Source organism: Ursus arctos, unplaced genomic scaffold, assembly GCF_023065955.2.
Source record: "Ursus arctos isolate Adak ecotype North America unplaced genomic scaffold, UrsArc2.0 scaffold_22, whole genome shotgun sequence".
NCBI lineage: Eukaryota > Metazoa > Chordata > Mammalia > Carnivora > Ursidae > Ursus > Ursus arctos.
Window position 1 is genome coordinate 11,952,562 of NW_026622897.1, and position 21,821 is coordinate 11,974,382.

The following is a 21,821-nucleotide window of genomic DNA, read 5'->3' on the forward strand; positions in this document are numbered from 1 at the left end:
TGAATAATGCATGCCGCGCACCACACCGGACCAAGGACAAGTGGCTGAGAAATTGGGGAGCTTTCATTTGATTTCATTATTTTGCTTTTAGACCCGAGCATTTGCTGCTGTCAGGCATTTCAAAGAGGACAAGACAACAAGGTGTTCTGAGACGAGCAGGGAAGGTCAATCATTCACGGGGGCTGAAGGGACTGCAGTGGCGACGGCCGGGCAGGGACAGCCGTCCCCACAGGCACAGGGTCTGAAAGGGTGCCCGTGGGGTGTTGGGAGACCCGAAAAGCCTGAGTCAGCTGACTTTCTGGGAGATGCTTCCGGGAGCTTCTGCAGGAGTCGGTTTGTGGCAGAGGAGAGGAAACATGGGGAGCTCTGTCATACAAGGGAGGGATTAGAATCAGAGTCCCGAGCAAAGGGTGGTCATCAGTGGAGCACATGGTCCTGGATGTGGGAAATTTGGCTTCAACAAACAAATAAGTTTCAAGGCAATGAATGAGCCCACCTCGAGTCAGACAGCACAGCCAGGCTACCCAGGCTCCAAACCCCCCAGTGCACTCCTTCCTGGTTCTGCTCCCATCAGACCGGTTTCAGGAAGACTGCTTTAACCAGCCGGCCCTGCCCCTCCCCCCGCCATGGCGCACGTGCTCTGTTCTGCCCTCTGTCCTGCCTGCAGAGCGGGGATGATTCCCCACCTCCCGCCTTGGCTCACCTCCACGTCGCCATCCTCTGCCCAGCCAGGCACTCGCCATCCTTAAAGGATCGGTGCGTGCCCTCCTGCTATTTAATACTTAAGTCCACATTGATCTCTCAATTCCTACAATTACCTCTATTAATGGCCAGTTTGTATGATTAATAAAAATAATAACACACAATTTTAGAGCACTTTCTCACTGGTCATCGAAGTGCACTTCTCAGCAATAGCGTATTCATGGGTGCCACAGAGGTCAGTCCGGGGCCAAGAAAAAGCTGAGTAGGGGGGTGAGCCCTACGCCCCCTGTGCCTCCAAAAACAGCAGCTCAGCTATCATTGGTGCTTTATCTTAGAGTTGCACATGCAACTTTTCTTTTTAAAGAGGATTATGCTATTGATTTGGAAACCACGGCATTTTTCCTTTCATCCCCACAAGAAGCTTGTGGGGCACGTAGGACTAAGTGTTATCACCCACATATTACAGTAGAGGAAGCTGAGGCTCAGGGAGGCCACGGGGAGAGGGAGAATCCCGGCTTCTGTCTCCTGACTCTAAATCCAGTGTATTTACAACCCACACTTGGGAGTGGCTTAATTTCCGACTCACTTGTGAGCCTTCTTTCACAAGCAGAAAATGCCTTTTAACATTTAGCACGTGTATCCTGCCTCCTTCCTGTCGGGACTGGTTGGGCACACAGTAGGCATTTGCTACTTCCCTCTCTGTGACTGTGGGTGTGCCCTTGGCTTTGCCAAAGATGCGAGGCCTGCCATTGTAGACCCCTGTCTTCTGGCCGCACGAGCCGTGAGCCGAGCGATTTACAAGGCTGTACTAGATACCTGGGCGTTTTATGTAATCAAAGGGATATTTTCTCGCTCTCTTTCTTTTGCTGTTGACATGGTTACAAAATCTGATTATTAGCCCAGAGGAGGGGGTAATAGGACACGACATTCATACTGTCACTGTTTTAAAGAGCCACTGTTCCCTCCTGGAGAACAATGGTGTGTGTTGTAGTGATAACACCCCTGGTCGTCAGAGGCAGCCTCCGCTCTGGGCTGTCCTAGCCACACTCCCCGCCGTCGGAGAATGGGGCGTTCCCACTAGGAGGGAAGATGGGGTGTCCTTCCTTCTCCACGTCGCCCCGGCCACACTCTGGGGACGCAGCACCATTCCTGCCACCACTGAGACCCCAGGAGGAGCCTCGGAGAGGACTGCCTTCACGTAAGAGGAGGAGCAGAAGCCGTGGGCTGACGCACAAAGGGAAAAAAAAAAGAAAAGAAAAGATAAATCGAGGTAAAATTGTTTCCAAATTGAATGTTTTTCACTATTTTCAGTGTGTTGTCTGCAGTGCTCCAAGATGCTTTCCTCTCGGGGGCTTCAGAAAAGCTGTAAATAGAATGAATTGCTTTTAGGGACACACTCTGATAGTTCGCTTCTCAAGAAAATATATGCTAATGCATGTAGACTATCATTATTGGGGAGACCTATGTACCGGCTCTTTTATGTCTATGAAGAGCGGATCTCTGATCGCTAGCATTTTGCCCGAGTCTTTGTCATTCGTGGGCTGCATCTCTAGCAGGAGGCGGCGGATCAGCCACAACTTCACGCTGTGCCTCTCCTAGGCTGGGGCTGGGAGGTGGGGGGTTTGGTTTGCCCAAGAGAAGTTTCTTACAAAACCAGAAGCGGAGAAAGCACATCTGTGTCTAAGAACCCAAATAAAAGCCAGCCAGGACTCACCTGCAATTCTGGGACTTCGGGGAGGTTTAGAGGCAGGGTGGCCCCCAGGGAAGTGAGGGGGTGCCCACTTGGTTCAGCAGGGTGTGATGCTCTACCCAGCCAGAGGGTGGCAGCACCTTCCACATGCCCACTGAGCTGTCTCACATGACCATTCGGGGCTGACGTTGCCCTTGCCCAGCCAGCCTCTTCCGCCTTTTCTTCTGCTGCCAGAAAGCGGGTTAGACAGCACTCGACTTTGTGCGGAGTACTGCCAACGAGCGAGATATCAAACACAGCTTCCCGTGTAAGAGGTCAGACTCCAGAGGGCACACGCGCCAGCCCTGAATGCTGCTGGAGCTCCTGGGCTCTGCGGCCAGCTTCATTTAGGATTCATAAATCCCTTTGCATCTGCCTGCACAGACAGCCAGCCACCAAAGGAATTTCATTCTGTGTCATCTGCATTCAAATGGAACAAAGTGCAAAATTGTGGCCATGGAAGAAGAAGAAGGAAGAGCAGGAGGAGGAGAAGGGAGAGGTTCTGATGGCGAGTCTGACGCTCTGAGGGGTGTTTGGTAGCTGATACAGCTCCCATCCATATGTTCCTCCAGCCTTTCCCTAGCTCCAGTTCACATGTGGCCAGAGGGGTCAATGCCAGTTGGCTTGGGGTGCCTTGGTCAATGACACTTTTAAAGTGCCTAATTGGGTGCCTGGCAAGATGGGCATCAACCTTAGATAGAGGATGACCCTAAAGTCCCTTGAGGTTTCGAGGGAGCTGGGACATTTTGAGCTCCAACTTGGGTCTTAAGTAATAAACCCAATTGCCTCTGGGAACCAGGCTGGCCGGGTGATACCTGGCGCATGACGGCCCAGCCTAAAGGGGGTGGCACGTATTCTGTTTCAGCTGGTCGTTGTCAAGTGGGAATTGTCAAATGTCCAAATTTGCCAAAAGAAACCAGAAACCCATCTCTCTCTCTCTCTCTCTCTCTCTCTCTCTCTTCTTTACTATGAAATCTGATTTTCAAGTGATGACAGCTAATTTTAAAAATTAAACACTGTACCGGCCATAATAATAATTCCGCCAAGTTATACCCCACATCACATCTACCTTAAACACCCTCGTCTATCAAATGCTTTCCTCCTCTGACTGCTTGAAATCTCACGACCTGTGCCCCATTCATTTTCAGGTTTGATTTTCCTGACTTGTTCTCTAGCTCGGCATTGTTTGCTCAGCAAGACTATATGCATTTCAAGGGCAGAGACAAGTCTTTTTTCCCAAACGCTCGCAGCTGCCGGTAGAAGCTCAGCAGTTTTTAGTGAGTTGTAACCTACTCTATTCCATGAGAGACACGCAGAATCCTACACGAATACGTTCCACAGAGAAATAAACTAAACAATCAAGAGCACCAGGGTAAACACTTGGACTTGACCTGTTGTCCAGGTGTCCTTATGGCACTTGAATGAGTTTCCTCAGGATAACGTCTGCCTTGCATTATGTGGGGAGCCCACAGGGATGACCGGGTGCCTGGCACTTGGGGAAAGCTCACAGATTGTGGCGTGAACAAAGGCCCAAGGAAGTGGAATGGCCTTGGGGAAGGAGTTATGTCTGAGAGGACGAGAGATCAGAATTTAGGATCCAAGCTCGACTTGGAGCCAGGAGGCCAAGAAAATGAACGGTAGCCACCCCCCGCCCCCGCCCTGAGCCTTTTTTGATCGTAAGTGACAGAAATGCAGTTAACACTGGTTTAGGCAAAAAGAGGAATGTACTGGAAGGATTTGGACATAATATCATCCCAAGCCATGAAGAGGAAATTCATTTGGACCCACAGGAAAATCTGAACCAGACATATTGCCCCTAGTGTCTGTGCACTCCGTCCCCCCTCAGAGTGCGGGCTTTATTTTCTCGGTCAGCAGTCAAGCTTTCTCCACACATTAGGGAACAGAGCAACCAACCGTCTCTGTGCTTCACATCTAACAGCTTCCATTCCCAGGGGGAGCGGCTTCATACTCTTCTTCATGGCAAGATTAAAACCCTGGGGAAGGGCTCTGAATGTCCCCTGCAGAGCCATCCCAGTCAACCGTGCCAGCCATAGGAGAGGGTCGCCGTGACTGGCCCGGCTTTGGTCAGAACCCACACACGGAGTGACAACACGGCAGCTTTTATTCACACCACATGTTCGTTTTGAGGAAGGAACATTTCCCAGAAGATGGGGCCTCTTCCTAGAAGAAGGGAAGGGTGCTGGCAGATCAAACGTCCCCTGGAATTCACACAGCACTTGGCTCCTTATACATATCATCTCGTTTTATTTGTCCCTCACAAAACTCTGTGGAGAGAGTGTACGCTGTTTATAACTGTGTCCATTTTACTGATGGAAAAAATGAGATTCAGGGAGATGAAGCAACTCAAACAAGGACACGCAGCTTCTAAATAACCAGTCCAGGACTCGAGTCTCTATTGATTGATGGACTGGTTTTTATTTCAATACCAATGCTCATTCCCCTATACAAGAGGAAAGTGGGAAGGTTGTGAGCTTTCCAGTCAAAGAATCTCTTACTGTGAGATTGTGTTTTCCTGAATGATACAAAGCCTTGGCTGGTCGACCGCTTGGTGGCTGGTCCTCGGGATCCCCCAAGATACAACAGTCGAGCTAATGGCCGTGTCTGCTTAGCTTAGGGATTTCGTTGTCTACCCAGGATCCATATCCAAAGACTCCAGCCCCAACCCTACCCCGTCCTTGGTTGTCTAATTTGGGGCATTTAGAGGTTCTTCTACCTCGTGAAATGCCTGGAGGTCTCTGGTCCAGAAGCAGTATTGCTTATAGGGAAAGAGAAACTGGAAAAAGGGATAAAATCCATCTAGAAGGTACAGTGCGAACTAGGACAAAGAAGACCATCCCCACTGCTGCGGTTGGGAGCAGCTCAGTCACCCGTGGCAGCTGGCGCAAACCTACAGGGAGTCGTAAGACTATGGCAGCCGGGTGTTTGCCATCTTCCATCCAAAGACGAGGAGGCAAAGAGACGTCCTCAGCTAGATTACCACGACACTCACCGAGTCTCATGGCCTCTCCTGCTTTTGAGGCAAATTGGGAATATGCATCTTTCTTTCATCCCGCGTGTCAATAGAGGTACCGGGTCGAATGGATTTGAGCTGGATCAGCCAGGCCCTATGTCCAAGCTGCCTCGCTGAGAGGAGTAAGTACCACATACTAGAAAGAAAGAATTACTCTTGACACCAGGATTATAGCGCTGCCAGAGGCATCAATAATCTATTAAAGACGCAGGATAATATAACACTAATTATCAATCGAGGGCACCCATCACAAGGAGAAGTGAGGTTTCGATTTCCCTTTCTGGATGAACCCTACCCCTCCATCCCCCAACGATTTGCTGTTCCCCGGGTTTGGCCTCATGCATAATTCAGTGATCCGTGTGGCAGGAAAACATTTAGAAAACTTCTTTTGCCTTCCCCAGGAGGCTGGGGCAAAGGTGGCTTACAGCTAGTCATCCATGCACGGAAAGCTATCTTTGCCGCAGCCCGCTGGAAGAGACGGGGGCCATGGCCTCTCTCGTTGCCGTTTGCTGACTTGCCTAAGGGTGACATAATGAATTACTGTGACCCGGTCAGAAGAAAAATGCAGGTTGGATGAGATAGACTGATGCCACCCCGGTCTTTCCCGCAGTCCTGGCTTGGAGCTTCTGCTTGAGGTTAACGGTGAAAGCAAAGGCATGGAGCTCTCTGGGGTGTTACAGAGAAACATCCGTGAATTGGATCATTCCTAATTTTACCCATTTATTCATCCTAAAAAGTTTAACGAGCGTCTAGTATGTTCTAGGCACCGTGTTCTTTCACAGGAAGGCAAAGAAGAGCACCCGGAGCGTATGGGGAAGCAGAGCCAAGCATAGAGATGATTGCATTTGTATTTCTGATGCCTGGGCTGTTGGGAGCATCCATTCCTTGTATTCACTCATCAGAAAGATCTTTCTTGAGCGCCAGTTATGTGCCCGGGCCGGCACGAGATGCTGGGCATTCAGCAGTGAACAAGACAAAATTTCTAGTGAGGACGGCGAACAATAGGCCAGCGCGTGCACCACATGCTCAGTGTAGCCACAGATGCAAATAAGCGTGCTGAAGGGAGGAACGGGCGGTAGACTAGAGAGCGACTGGCGTGGGGATAACTACAGATAAAAAGGGCTCTCTGAAGAGGCGATATCTGAGCTGAAATGTCTAGATTAGAAGAAGCCAGTCATGCCAAGAGATAAGCAAGAAGAGCACTGGCCACGGTGGTGCTGGTAAACGTTTTAGAGCCGGCTCCGTGGGGGAAAAGAAAGCCCCGACTGGTAGTGTTTGCCACGTTTCCACGGTGTAAATACTCCCACATCGCCAATTTCAAGCAGCCCACACGATATCGTTGCATGCCCAATGGGGAGAGATGTGTGCTACCCGTCCCCACCGGCCCCAGCCAGCTGCTTTCAGCACGCCGCCGGTCCACAGTTCCCTGGCCTTACCAAAGGGCGAGCAGAGAATGGGTGCTGGCCGATGTTAAGGGAGCGGACAACCAAACTGATGGGACTGGAGAGAGTTACCTGGTGCTGTAGGCTGAGGATGGGGGAGGGAGGGCACACCACACAATTAAATGCAAGAGACACCACACCCGATCCTTCTTAAAATGATCCCAATTTATTTATTTTAAAGATTTTATTTATTTATTTATTTGTTTGAGAGATAGAGAGTGTGCACAAGCAGGGGAGAGGGGCAGACAGAGAGGGAACAGCAGACTCCCCACTCAGCAGGGAGCCCTACTTGGGGCTTGATCCCAGAACCCTGAGATCATGACCTGAGCCAAAGGCAGACGCTTAACCAACTGAGCCGCCCAAGCACCCCAAATGATCCCCCTTTAAAATGAAATACTCACATACCACCTGCCCAGATACATCTACTGAATTTAATAAGTGCAATTTAATGTGTGCATGCATGGATGCATGGATGGATGGATGCATGGATGGATGCATGGATGGATGGATGCATGGATGGATGCATGGATGGATGCATGGATGGATGCATGGATGGATGCATGGATGCATGGATGCATGCATGGATGCATGGATGCATGGATGGATGGATGGATGCATGGATGCATGGATGCATGGATGGATGCATGGATGCATGGATGCATGGATGGACGCATGGATGGACGCATGGATGGACGCATGGATGGACGCATGGATGCATGGATGGATGGATGCATGGATGGATGCATGGATGGATGGATGCATGGATGGATGGACGCATGGATGGACGCATGGATGGATGCATGGATGCATGGATGGATGGATGCATGGATGCATGGATGGATGCATGGATGCATGGATGGACGCATGGATGGATGCATGGATGGACGCATGGATGGATGGATGGATGGATGCATGGATGGATGCATGGATGGATGGATGGATGCATGGATGGATGGATGGATGCATGGATGGATGCATGGATGCATGGATGGATGCATGGATGGATGCATGGATGGATGCATGGATGGATGGATGGATGGATGCATGGATGCATGGATGGATGGATGGATGGATGCATGGATGCATGGATGCATGGATGGATGCATGGATGGATGGATGCATGCATGGATGGATGCGTGGATGCATGGATGGATGCATGGATGGATGCATGGATGGACGCATGGATGGATGGATGGATGCATGGATGCATGGATGGATGCATGGATGGATGGATGGATGGATGGAGGATGGATGGATGCATGGATGGATGGATGGATGGATGCATGGATGGATGGATGGATGGATGGATGGATGCATGGATGGATGCATGGATGGATGGATGGATGGATGGATGGATGGAGAGAGGAGTAAGGCACGGTGTCGGGAGTGTGAAATGGGAAACGAAGAATCTCTACCCTCATGTCACATACAGACTGATAGAGAAAAGGGAAATGGGGAGAGAAATCTAATATTTCTACCATTAATAAACATTAGAAGGGGGAAACATGAAAAGATTATATGTATTTTCTGTGATATAAAGAATAAATTTTTATAGTTTGTACGGCTCAGAATTTTTCAGAAGGACAGACTATCTGGGCCAGATGGACAGCAGGAGTGGTTTTCTTTGGTAGGGCCAGGAAAATGTCATCTGATAAGAATTGGTTTCATTGCTCTTTCAGTGAACACATTGTTTACCCATCGAGGAGGCTTTGAGAGGCACTTTGGAGGTCAAGGTATAGATTTTGGCCATAGACACCCGTAGGAATAAAAAATCTAGAACCCAGGGAGATAGGTAAAGTCAGGAAATTGTCAATCCCTAAAACACCACAACAATACCCAGAGACCTATGGGAATAGATATTACCACCCTCTACTTGAATGCAGACGCTATAATTTCTAACATGAAATCTATCTGAAAGGGATTGTTTTCTCTGATCGGCGTTTTGGGGGTGGTCCCTGATGGTAAGTACAGTTCTTTGTAGGGCTGACCGGTAATCATTCAGTGTCTGGCCTTTTCAAACTGCTTTGTCAGGGGCTCTGCAAAGATGTATTGATTTACCTTGTGTCAACAATGAAGAGTTTGAGACTCTGGCAGGAAAACCAGATGGAGAAATCCAGCAGAGTTGCAAACCTGGGACCAAAGCTTGGGAAAGAGGTCTGGGCTGGTTATGTACCCAGAGGAGATAGTCAGACCCCCTGGGAGAGAGATTATTTCTTGAATTCTAGGTGAAGGAATAACAGCAGGAAAGGGAAGAGCCTGTGTAGGAATGTTGCTGTTAGGGGCAGGAGGAGGATTCAAAGAGGCAACTAGATAAGATACATTGATTTCCAAAAAACACAAATGAAGAGAAAGTCATGAAAATAAAGAGTTTCACAAAGAAGGACATGGTCAGCTGATCCAAATGTATCCAAGTAGTTACGAGATTGAGAGCCAAGGACGGACCATTGAAGCAAGTGATCAGGATGTCATTAGTCACCTTTGTGACAGCAGTTTCACGAATATCTGCATAGTGCTTTTCAGTGTGGGGGTGGGGGTGGGGAATGTCTTCCTTAACTATTAGCTCATTTGACACTCATAACAAATGAGGTGAAGACAATGTTACTAAATGGCTGATTCTGACTCCAAATCTCAAATAGCTTTGACTCCAAATCTCATCCTCCTTCTGCTATATTGGGCAGCATCCCTCAAGAGAACACCTTGGGACCAAAATGGTACCACAAAGAAGCAGTGAGGTGCAAGGATATGGTCACGGTCAAGGCCAGAGAGAGTAAAGCACACTCTTTAAAAGTTTGGGTGGTAAAGAGAAGCTGAATAGTAATTGGGAGGACTTTTTTGTTGTTGTTGTTTCAGATTAAAAATAATTTTAAATGTGTTGGGTTGGGGAAGGAAGGACTGGGAATGAAAAAGGATGGAGCAAGGTCCCAGGAGGAGGAGAAGGGACATGGGATTACGAACACATGTGGAGGGACGCTTCACGGCACATCACTTTGACAGTGAAGCGGCAGGAGAAATTCTGAGCTGGAGAAAAGAGAGCGTGAGGAAGACCCCACTGTTGGGTGTGGACATGGCGGGTTCATCCAAACGGCTAAGAGGGGACACCTGTAGAACTGAGCCATTGAGAAGATGGGAAAAGGGGGAGCAGAGCTGCCATGGGTGTTCCCTTGATGACCTCCTGTTGCCTGATGGTCTCGCATTCGTGTCTTCTGAGGTTGGGGAAGACCCAGAGGTTTCCTTGCCCACAGTAGCCACTTTTCGGCCCTGGTAGTCCATCTCTGGGGTAACCGAGATTTAACACGAACAACCCAGCCCTCGAAGTACAGCTCTGGGGCCCCCTCGGCTTCATGGCCAGGAACTCCAGCTGCTGGACATCATACCAGCAAGTCACACTGCTTTTTTCAAACTCACTGGGACTAAAACCATCATAAAATAACAGAACTTCGAGTGTTGGAAAGATTACCTGGTTTAATCTTCGAATTCCCTTTGTAACAACTGCACCAAATGTCCTGCTTGACGTTTCCTGTAATAAGGAACTCGCTACTTCTTTAGGCTGGCTGCTCCACTTGTAAGCATGTCTAATTGATATAAAATTCTTTCTTATATTTGTCTTAGATCTCACTTCTGGGCAATGTGGAACACAGAAATAAATTGGCCAATTCCTGTTCCCCTGGGAGTGGTCGTCTAAGATTTGAAGAGAGCCATCATGTCACCCTACATTCGCTATGCTTCGGGGCCAGCAAATCAAATTCTTCCTCTTATTTCTGGGCTAGCGACAGTCACATTCCTCTCCCTTGGACACAACTGGCTGCTGATGACTGTAGGTGTGCCTCGGCTAAGCCCACCTGCTGTCTCCTTACCTTTCTGCCTGAGGTTCTGATCCCCTCGCACCTGACCAGAGCCTGTATGCCCCTAGTGTACCTTCTGTCAGGTTCAATCTGAATGCCACTGTCAGACTAACCATCTTAAAACATGATTTTTTACAGGCCACTTCCCTTATCAGAGAAACTGCAGTGGTTCTCCATTGAGGTGAGTGAGATGAAGTCCAAATCTGGCATTAACCTCCCTCCCTAATGAAGGCATTTCCCCATTTCTCCAAGCTCGTCTCTGTTCTGAATATTCCCCTCCAGCAGGGTTCCCTCATTCACTTTTCCATGCGTTCATCCATTCATTCATCGAAGAAACAATGAGTCAATGTCAACGATGTGCCAGGCACCATGACAGGCTGTGAGAAGACAAATACGATAGAGACATGGCCCTTGACGGGAAGGAGTTCGCAATCTGGTGAGCAAGGTGTATATGCATAAGCAATTCATGTTCTCAAATATGGCAGAAAGTCACTAAATAACACACCAAACAAATGTGCACTGGGAACAGGGGAGGACGTGACCCACCCTGCCTGGGGCGGGTTAGAAAGACCTTGAACAGAGGACGATGCCCAAGGATAGGTAGCAGTGTGGATGGTTAATAAGGACAGCCAAAATATTATGGATAGAAGAAACGGCATCTGAAAGACCATATTCTAGAAACTCCAGGTTGTCTACCGTTGTAACAGTGTGGAGATGTGGAAAAGGTGGGAGAAAGCAGTGGTGAGCTGGTACATTTTTAACAACTAGTTCTTTGGGGTGGAGGGGATCCTTTTTTGTAGCATTTGCCTCTTTCTATGTTGTAAATATTCCCATTGTGGCTGATTTCAAAGTACCAAATGTGACATCACCGAACACAGAGTTGGGGGAGAAATTGCCTGCACTTGGCTCTCACGTGCCAGTAGGAAATAGACAAGGACATAATCAGGAAAGGTTTTACATGTTAAGGAATAGGGACTTTTGTCCTGTGGGTGACAAGGAGGCACTGAAGGGCTTTAGGCTTTTATTTCTTTTCCTTGCTTTATTGTACTGATGAGGATCTCTGATACGATATTTAATAGGAGTTGTGAGAGCCGGCCTCCTGGTCTTTTTCCTGATCTCTTGCTATAGGTTTTTCATAGCTGCCTTTTACCAGTTTAAAGAACTTCCCTTTGTTCCTAGCTTGCTGAAGAGTTTTTATCAGGGATAAATGTTGAGTTTTGTCAAATAATTTTTCTATATAGATAAACATGATGAAATGTTTTTCTTCTTTAATCTGTTGAGTGGTAAATTACATTGATTAATTTGTGAATGTTCAACCAACCTTGTATCCTGCAATAACCCCCACTTGGTCAGATGTATTATCCTTTTTATATATTTGAGATCAATTTGCTATTATTTTATTAAGAAGTTTTATACACATGTTCACGGCAAGGACATTGGTCTGTACTTTTCATGTCTTGTAATGTTTTTGTCTGGTTTTGGTATCAGGGAAATGCTGACCCTATAAAACTATTTGGGGAGTGTCCTCTCTTCTTTCATTTTCTGGAAGAGTTTGTATAGAATTGTTTTCTTTTGTTCTTCTTAAATGTTTAGTAGAATTTGCCAGTGAAACCACCTGGGCCTGGAGTTCTCTTTATTGGGACTTTTTAAAGTAAAGTTGTAATTTCTTTTTAAAATATTTATTTATTAATTAATTATTTAAATTCAATTAATTAACATATAGTGCGTTATTAGTTTCAGAGGTAGAATTTAGTGATTCGTCAGTTGTATATAAGACCCAGTGCTCATTACATCACTTGCCCTCCTTAAAGTCCATCACCCATTTACCCCATCCCCCCACCCTCTCCCCTCCAGCAACCCTCAGTTTGTTTCCTATGATTAAGAGTCTCTTATGGTTTGTCTCCCTCTCCGATTTCATCTTGTTTTGCTTTTCCCTCCCTTCCCCTATAATCCTGTTTTGTTTCTTAAATTCCACATATGAGTGAAATTGTATGGTAATTGTCTTTCTCTGATTGACTTATTTTGCTTAGCATAATACCCTCTAGTTCCATCCATGTTGTTGCAAATGGCAAGATTTCATTTTTTGATGGCTGAGTAGTATTCCATTGTATATATACACCACATCTTCTTTATCCATTCCTCTGTCAATGGACATCTAGGCTTTTTCCATAGTTTGGCTATTGTGGACATTGTTGCTGTAAACATTGAGGTGCAGGAGCCCCTTCAGATCACTACACTTTTATCTTTGGGGTAAACACCTAGTAGTAAGATACCTAGGAATAAACCTAACCAAAGAGGCAAAGGATCTGCACTCTGAAAACTATAGAACACTCATGAAAGAAAATGAGGAAGACACAAAGAAATGGAAAAACACCCCATGCTCATGGATTGAAGTAACAAATATTGTTAAAATGTCTATGCTACCTAGAGCAATCTATATTCAGTGCAATCCCTATAAAAATACTATCAACTGTTTTTCACAGAGCTGGAACAACAATCCCAAAATTTGTATGGAACCAGAAAAGACCCGGAATAAGAAATGTTGAAAAAGAAAACCAAAGCTGGTGGCATCACAATGCCGGACTTCAAGCTCTCTTACAAAGCTGTGATCATCAAGACAGATTGGTACTGGCACAAAAACAGACACATAGATCAATGGAACAGAATAGAGAACTCAGAAATGGACCCTCAACTCTATGGTCAACTAATCTTCAACAAAGCAGGAAAAAATATCCAATGGAAAAAAGACAGTCTCTTCAATAACTGGTGTTGGGAAAACTGGACAGCCACATGCAGAAGAATGAAACTGGACCATTTTCTCACACCATACACAAAAATAGACTCAAAATGGATGAAAGACCTAAATGTGAGACATGAATCCATCATAATCCTGGAGGACAACACTGACAGTAACCTCTGTGACCACGGCTGCAGCAACTTCTTGCTAGACACGTCTCCAAAGGCAAGGAAAATAAAGGCAAAAATGAACTATTGGATGGGGCGCCTGGGTGGCGCAGTCATTAAGCGTCTGCCTTTCTTTGGCTCAGGGCGTGATCCTGGCGTTATGGGATCGAGCCCCACATCAGGCTCCTCCGCTATGAGCCTGCTTTTTCCTCTCCCACTCCCCCTGCTTGTGTTCCCTCTCTTGCTGGCTGTCTCTATCTCTGTCAAATAAATAAATAAAATCTTTAAAAGAAATGAACTATTGGGACCTCACCAATATAAAAAGCTTTTGCAGCACAAAGGAAACAGTTGCCAAAACCAAAAGACAACCGAGAGAATGGGAGAAGATGGTTGCAAATGACTTATCAGATAAAGGGCTAGTATCCAAAATCTATAAAGAACTTCTCAAACTCAACACCCAAAGAACAAATAATCCAATCAAGAAATGGGCAGAAGACATGAACAGACAGTTCTCCAAAGAAGACATCCCAATGGCCAACAAACGCATGAAAAATGGTCCACATCACTCAGCATCAGGGAAATACAAGTCAAAACCACAATGAGATACCACCTCACACCAGTCAGAATGGCTTAACAACTCAGGAAATGACAGATGTTGGCAAGGATGTGGAGAAAGGGGAATCTCTTACACTGTTGGTGGGAATGCAAGCTGGTACAGCCACTCCGGAAAACAGTATGGAGGGTCCTCAAAAAGTTGAAAATAGAGCTTCCTTACGACCCAGCAATTGCACTACTATTTACCCTAAAATTATAATTTCTTAAATTTGAGCTATTCAGATGACCTATTCTTTAGTGGACTTTATTAAGTTTAGGTGTTTTGTGCACTGTGTCGATTGTTTCTATGTTTTCAAATGTATTGGCATAATGTAGTTTGCGTATCCCTTTATTTTCTTTTTAATGTCTGTAGGATCTGCATGATGTTTCGTCTTTCCTTTGTGATACTGTTCATTTGTATCTTTTGTTCTTGATCGGGTCTAGCTAGAAGTTTATTAATTTCATCGACCTTTACAAAGGAACATGTTTTGATTTTATTTTTTTCCCTCTATTGTTTTTTCTGCTTTAAATTTGGTTTATTCCTGCTCTTGTCATTATTCTTTCCTTTCTTCTGTTCTGGTAAGGGCCCTCCTAACCCCGTCACCTATTTCACCCCCCCCACCTCCCCTCTGATAACCATCAGTTTGTTCTTTGCAGTTAAGAGTTTGTTTTTTGTTTCCTCTTTTTCCTTTGTTCTTCTGTTTTGTTTCTTAAATTCCACATATGAATGAAATCGTATGTTTAAACCATTTACTTTTAATGTGTTCATTTGTATGGTTTAGATCCACCATATTGTCTTTTGTTTTCGATTTGTTCCATCTGTTTTTGTTATGTCTTCCACTATTTGAACCTTTTTTAAAGTTTTAATTTTTGCTTGAGTGCTTCTAATGGTTCCATTTTATCTCCTGTAGTGGAATATTAGCTGTATTTCTTTGTTTTATTTTTAATGTTTGCGTCATAGTTCACAGCCCACATCTTAACTTACTGCAATCTACCTACAGTGCTATCATTCTGCGTCATACAGAAGTAAGGATCTGGAGTCTTGAGCACTTACAAGAATCTTGTTTCTCTCCTCACATTTTTTGTACTTTTGTCGTTCTATATTTTAATTTTATATGTTATAAATCTCAAACTGAACTCTTATTTTTCTGTAAATAATAATCTTTAAGATAAATTAAATGAGTAAAAAATATTTTATACTTACCTCCATAATTGCTATTTCCAGCACTGTACCTTTCTTTCTGTAAATCTCTTTCCCTTTACTGTCATTTTTCTTTTGGTCTGTTTCTCTCGACTCATTTTTCTCCTTCCATTTGTGGACTACATGTTCATGCTTCTTCACATGTCTACCACTTTTTAACTGGATATTGGAAATGGCGAATTTTACATTGCTGGGAGCTAGATTTTGTTATATTCCTTTAAACATATTGGTCTTTATTTTAGCAGGTGATGAAGTTACTTGTGAGTCAGTTTGCTCTTCTCAAGGTTTGTTTTTTGAGACTTCTAAAGATCGGATCTCAAGGAAACTCCTCTAGACTTAGTTTGTCCCCCTAGTAAAATACTACCCTTTCTGTGTCTCTCCTGAGTATCCTGTGGACACAACAAAGTCTCTCCATTCTGCCTGGTGGGAACTCAGACGGTGCCTGGCCTTGTGTAAGCTCTGTAAATTGTTCTTGGCGGATAGTTCCCAGTAATTGTTCTTTCCCCAGGAGCTGTCCTGTTTCCAATCTTGCAGGGTTTCACCCCAGACATGTGAGGACTGGTTTTCAGCTAAAAACTCAAGGGAATTCCTAGGCTGATTTCTGGAGCTCTTTACCTGCGTAGCGTTCTCTCTCTGGGACTCAGCCTCACAAACTCTTGCCACCCCAGTCTCACTGGATTCTGATACCTCACTTCTCAACTCAGTGACACTATCAGGCTGTTTTGGTTCTCCTCCCCACTGCCCAGAAATGGCTTCAGTGCAGAGGGCCAGGGTGATTATAGGGTCCACTTGTTTTTTTCTCTTTCCCTCAGAGACCGAGGGTCAGGGAAATGCTACGCATATCTTGTCCAGTCCTGGGTGCTGACCCTGGACTCTCTTTCCCCTTCATAGCCAGAGCAGAAGTTGCCAGATTGTGGGTTCATATTTCGCTTTACTAAGTGTATTGCCCAATTAATTTCAATCTATACTCCCCTAGGAATGTTGAAAAGTTCCTTCATCCCTCACTGCTTATTTTTGTAAATTGAATAGATGTCAAGTAACATCTAACTTTTTAAGTTTGTATTTCCTCATTACTAGTGAGGATAAGCACCTTTGCTTTTATATGTTTTTTGAATATAAATTACCCCTGTTTATACGCATTGACAATGGTGACTATATATCCTTGCTTACCTGCGATAGTCCCAGGCTTTATTAAAGGGTACATAAACAGCATTACATGTAGAATATTTATTGTGCTTCCTGATATTTAGATTTAATTGTAGTTTTCATTGTTTTGTTCTTCCCCAGACTTTCCTGCTTTCTCTTGCTTTCTATTTGATTGATTGCATTTCTTTTTAATTTCCTTCTTTTATGCATTATATTTCTTTTTTTTAATATGTGGTTAGCTTTAAATTTTTAACATGCCCGCTGACTTGAAAAATCTAAAGTTAATCAATATTTCTACCCTTTTCTTGAACAAAACAGGAAAGCGTAAACATTTTAGCTCCCAACTATGATGCTCCAACTGTTTTACTTGACATTGCAGTCCACTCTTTCACTTTCCACCTTGTGTGTGCAAACCCCAAGGCGGGTATATTCATTATTATTATTTTACATAATCAGTTTCTGCGTCCTTTCTCACACGCTCACCTCTTCCTTTATACACCATTATTTTTTGTATCTTACTCTTTCTTTCTGATTTCAATTCCCCTCTATAATTTTTCTCTCAGGAGGATTCTGTGGGTTATAAAATCGTTTCATCTCTACCTTTCTGAACATATTTTTAGTTTTCCTTCACTTCTGAAATGATAGTTCGGGTCAGGATGGAATCGGGTTTGGCAATGATTTTTCCTCAGCATTCCGAAGACACATTCATTCCATTACCTCCTGGCTGAAATATTGCGGTTGAGAAGACTGCTGCCCAAATACCTACTGCTTCTCTGTGGTAAACTCTCTTCTCTTCAACTTTCGTATTCGGCCGTTTCACCGTGCCACGTTAGAGATGGATTTATTTTTTAATTATTCTGCTTGACCATGATGCTTTTTAAAATATGATTGTTTGCCATCAGTTCTGGACAACTTTCATCTTTGCATTCTCCCAGTACTTTCCTTCTAGAACTCCTCCTAGGCGTTTATTTACTGTGGGCTTGTCATCCCATTCCCTTTACATTTTTCATATTTTCATTTTCCCCCATGTCATATTCTCCTCTGATTAAAGTCTCCTGGTCTATTTTTATAATTCATGTATTGTCTTTTCTTCAGTTTCCAATAGGTTTCCATTGAGTTTTTGGTTGCAAAGCCTGTATTTCTCATTTCCACGTGCTTCATTAAAAACCTGCTTGTTCTGTTTTCACAGCACTTTATGCGTATATATTAGAATCTATATTACTTTTTCAAGGTTGTTATTCATTTTAAACAAACTTACTCTACATTATCTTCCAGATTGTTTCCTATTCTGTGAAGTTTCTGATGCCCACGTAGTCCCGTTGGTGGTGTTTGCTGATTCCCACTCATCTCCACATCCCTGTGTCTTCTTCTCATTTCCCGGTTCTTAGCTTCCTCGTTCCTTTCTCCTTTTTCTCTTGAGAGTTTTGTTGTGCACTTATAAGATTTGTTTTTAAATATGAAGCATTTACAGCTGCTTCTAGTCGGAAGATCTCCAGGTTATAATGATTTACCATCTTGCCAAGACCACAAGTCTCAACTCTTCTTTCTTAATGGCCGTGCTTCCCAGCGTATAAGGTAAGATGGGAGCGAAGAGCTACACTGTCTCAACTGGGTCACTTTTATCTTTGCAAACTTCAAAACTTGATGACAACTATCTCCATCGATCTCTGATTTTATTTTTCGTGAAGTTGTTTTAGTTGTGGGCATCAAAATCAAACAAAATTGGAAACAAATGTGCTTAACCTTGGTGGACGAGGTGGATTATTCAAAAGACATAGGGCAGCTTAAGGACATTAAGGACAAGGAACAGCTGAGCCACAAGGTGGACTGGAAAGCTGTCAAGCGTCCAAGCAGGACTCAGTCGCAATATCTGGCCTCCCTCTCTCTCTACACATCTGCATTCTTCTTCTCCTCCTTCCTTTAGATTAGCTTTCCCTGCTTCACAGACACATGGCCAAACATGGCTATGCATACACTCATTGCCCAGCTCAGCAGTCTACTATTCCTCTCTTCCGACTGAAACTAGTCTCTTGGTCTCCTTTCTCAACTCCTGCGGGAGACGATCAGATTGGCCCCCTTTGATCAGGAGTGTGTGTTGGTCCTCTTACCTATGGACAAGGGATCAGGACCATATAACATAAGGACAGTTTCTGAACCTACATCAGGTGATAGTCAAGGAACAGAGCAGCCAAGTGTTGGGAAGACACCCCAAGAGATAGTTAAGTTACTCTATCTCTAAGCAGAAATGTTATTCTTTGCATAATTTCTCACAAAGTGACCTGGAGACTCACAGATAACAATTAAGAGAGCAGGAAAACTGTCTCAGCAGATTCCGGGAGCCTCAAATTATTCTGGGGCATTTCCCATGACAGGAAGAATAACTATCAGGAAACAGAAATGGGAAAGTAGCAGGAAGTTGACCCTCACGTCCCTCTCTTGCCTAGATGCTGCAGGTTGAGTGGAGAATAAGAGCTTTCCATTGAGAGAACTGCAAAGAAGTCCACGTTCTCTGAGGGATCAGGAGATAGAGCGTTGGTGATGAAGTTGAACGTACAGAATTTCTTTGTTCGTTTTTTAATAATGTAGTAGGTCTGGAAGGGTTACAGGCGAAAGGATTAGGAAAAAGTTCAATAGTGGGATAGCAGCTGGCAGGTGAGGGTGGGAGGTGCAGGGCTGTGTGAAGAGTACCCACAGGTGCACATAAGCTGAGACTGAGTAGGGAGCAGGAGCGAGCCCTCTGGCGAGGGCTGTCTACCTGTCAGATCCGGCCTGTGTGCTCTGGGGTGACTGGGCTTCATCACCTTTGAGAATTTCTTGTATGTTCCACACCTTCTCTTTTCCCTATTCTTATTTATTTATTTATTTATTTATTTATTTATTTATTTGACAGAGAGACAGCCAGCGAGAGAGGGAACACAAGCAGGGGGAGTGGGAGAGGAAGAAGCAGGCTCCCAGCAGTGCAGGGAGCCCGATGCGGGGCTCGATCCCAGGACCCTGGGACCACACCCTGAGCCAAAGGCAGATGCTTAACGACTGAGCCACCCAGGCGCCCCTCTCTTTTTCCTATTCTGTTCTTTCTGACTCTATCAGCCCATCCTTTAAGATCCAGTTCATTCCTATTTCTCTCATCAGGTCTTCCGGGAGCACTGGGACCTATATCAGCCTTCCTGCCTCCCGTGGCCCCTCTAGTCTACCCCATTCATTTGAGGATCATCAATCGACCACCTTGTGCTATTGTCTCAAGCTGCTATCTGTCTCCTGTATCATCACGTAATTGCCCATGGTTTACGTTTTGTTTCACCAGTGAGACTGGAAGCCCCATGAGGGAGGAATGTCTCTGTCTGTCCTGCAGCACAGTGGGTGGTGCCCCTCTCACAGCAGGTGTTTAATACCATTGATACCGCCTAGCAGGACTCTGGTGTATGACCTTCAGCACAGCACTCTGGCACGGGCAGTTTACTTAACGGTAAGCTACAGACAACAACATTCACTCTCCATTTGCCTATTTTGTCTCTCAGTAGATAGTTCTTGAACACCTACTCTGTGTAAGGATGAATTTGTGGAGTGAAAGCTTATTAACAGGATCACTAAAAGCATCAAATAAGATAATGGACATTAAAAAAATGCCGTGAAAAGCAGGAAGCACTTAGGAATAGCGTTATTACCATTCACATTTAGACACTGGAACATTAATCAAATGATTTTACCAGCTCCCTCCTGAGTTCCCATAGCACTCCGACCATACAGTACCTATACCGTAGCACTTATCACATTGTATTGCAGTTATCTGTGTATGTTTCCAGCTCTGCCCCAGACTGAGTCTCAACATGGAGTCCCCAGCACTTAGCGCAGCGCCTGCCACAGAATAGGTCTCCGTAAATATTTTAAGTAAATTAATGAATGAAAGAGAATCAGCGTCCATGCATTCTCAGCCTATAAAAATGTGTTCAGACAATAAGCATACAGACAAGAATTCTGTCCTAAGATTCTTGTGGAGAGGGTTACAAATGGAAAAAAAAATGAAAGAAGTATAGATTTTGCCCGGAAGGAGCTTATAAATGGAAGGGAGAAGCAGAGCGCATGCATATGAAAATGCCTGAAGATGATTTATCAAATTACCTAAAAGCAGTTGTATTTTTAAACTATGACACAGGCATTGATGGATTTCAGAAGAACAGTAAGAAGCAGGAGGGGTTAAGAGGAACTTTTCGGAGAAGCAGGGAATTATTTAGGGAGGCATTGACGATATAAGCAAAATTCACAGCATCTGTCACTTTATGGATGGAGGGGGTGAGTGGACACTCTTTGTAAGGGTCTTGGAGAGCTCTGGAGCCACAGTGCTTGTGGGAGATGTGCTGTCCCTCTGTTGGACACACACATGCACGTGCAAGCACACACACGCATCCCTGTGGCAGCAGGGGTGGAGTAATGGACTTGAAGTGCTTCCCCTCCCTGGAGGGGAATCCTCTCTCCTCAAGCGCTCCTTTCTTTGCTTTCACGCCGACCCTTTGAAGGTAGCAGCTTTGCAGCTCTCAAGAGCTCTCTCCCAGGATTGGGCCTGCACCGCAAGTGCCCCCATTTCCAGGATGTAACACGGAACCCATTCAATTATGATTCTTTGTTCCAGTGCCTTTGATCATCTTAGGAACAGGAAATTTGAGTAGCTTGGCAGAGGGCAGAGCCAGGGTGACAACTGTTTACCTTTCTCGAGGTGGGAGGTGGAAAGCACGGCCCCCCACTATTGGACGTGATTGCGGGGGGTGGAGCAAACAGACGACTTATTGCTCAGTGCCCAGCCCCCCCCCCCAACAGCATCCAGAAATACAGTCTCAGCGCTCACAACAGGTATCCTACCCTCATCGATTCAACAAATGTTTATTGTACTACTACGATGCTAGCCATTATTCTAGGTGCTGGGAATAGAGCTGCCAACAAGAGAAAAAAGTTTACTGGTTTCATGGAGATTATATTTAAGTGAGAGAAAAAGAAAATCAGCAAGTTAACTTTATACAGGATAATGTATAGACGCTATTAAGGGGACAGTGATGTCCTCAAGAGGGCTCCGGGAAGATCTCCCTGAAGTTGTAGTATTTGAGCCAAGAGCTGAAGAGTAAGGAGGAGCCAGCCGGGGAAAGATCTAGAAGAGCATCTTCCAGGCAGAGAGAAAGGCACATGCTGAGGCAGGAACAAAATGGGAGACTCTAAGACACGTGCACATGCTTGCACACAC